This window comes from Seriola lalandi, unplaced genomic scaffold (genome assembly GCF_002814215.2).
Source record: "Seriola lalandi dorsalis isolate HSWRI2012SDOR001 ecotype SW California unplaced genomic scaffold, Sedor1 jcf7180002054979, whole genome shotgun sequence".
Lineage (NCBI taxonomy): Eukaryota > Metazoa > Chordata > Actinopteri > Carangiformes > Carangidae > Seriola > Seriola lalandi.
The window spans coordinates 205,645-207,021 of NW_019525529.1; positions in this window are offsets into that span (position 1 = coordinate 205,645).

Below are 1,377 nucleotides of genomic sequence, written 5' to 3' on the forward strand. Positions count from 1 at the left end.
GGATTTCGGCAGTTTCAGTCCTGCATAGTTATCGGCAGCACCCGAGTGGAGTCGAGCGTAGAGGTTTGTATGGGTGAGTAGTAATGAGCGGCCTCAGCAGTGAGCGCACACACCTACAGTAAGTGGAGTACAGCGGGGTGATTTGAGCCTGTTGGGGGAAGTTGGGCCAACCCTTGTTTCTAGGCAACCACAGACATAATTCGTCATGTGATCACACACAGTAACCCTCGCCTTGTGATGGAGAGAAGTCAATAGTTCACAAAACTGTTTCAACTGTTCCAAAGTCATTTTTTTTTATGTTTGTGTCATGGTTTGCTATGGCAGACACTTTTTGTTAGTTTCGTTTTGGAGTTTTTGTCACTTCCTGTTTTATTTTGTAATTAGGTTTCCTTGTGTGTCTCAGTGTTTCGCTTCCTGTCTTGTTTCTGTGTAGTGATTGTCTGCCCCGCCCTGATGTGTTTCACCTGTGTGCAATCACCTTGCCTCCTGTGTCTATATAGTCTTTGTGCTTCCCTTTGTCTGTTTAGTTCTGGGTTTGTTCACGTCCTGTTGTTCTCTGGGTATGTCCTCGATCTGTTGTCTTCATGTCACGTTCACGTCTGGATTTTTTGTTAATTAAACATTCTGCACCCCATTCCCCTGTGTTGACTGCATTTGGGTCCTACTTACCACTAAACCCGTGACAGTTTGAGGAGTTGTGATTATTGTGTTTGAACGATTACAGACAAGTTTGAAAAAATCTCACACATTGGTTAGAGCTTTAGGAAGTTACAATATGAGACTACAATGTTGCTGGATGACACAAGTCATTTAAAATGGTGGTGGGGTAATTTGAGCCAAAAGGTGTGGGGGAAGTTGAGCCAGTGGTGCTGATGATGGAAGGCTCATCTTCACATTCAAAGAGGAAAAAAAATTCATATCCCACTGCAGCTTTGACAAGTTGGATGTCGAGTAGTAGCCCCAGGTTGTGCCAAGAGAAACTTCTTTTTGGGGGGGAAGTCATATTTGAAAACTCCTAATTTTCCAAAGTGATTATTCCCAGGGATGAACCACATCCTTAAATATATGTACAAATAGTACTTGGAGACTTTACTGTCATGCCCTCACTTTAAAGACACTACAAGTAAAAACCACTCTAAGAGTGCGTGTTAGTCAGTCGCTACCTGTTCTGCTTAAAGCTCAACTCTGTCAAAAGGCTCTCAAGTGAGTTTGTAACGATATTTAAAGTGACAATAGACTGTTTTCTTGTTTTGTCTGTTTTTTTTCTTTGCTTCAGCGTATTATTATGAAGTAAATGTTGATCACACAATGTAAGGCTATAGAATAATGACATCATCAGCGTATAGACTAGTTCCCTATAAGACCCACTTTCACAGT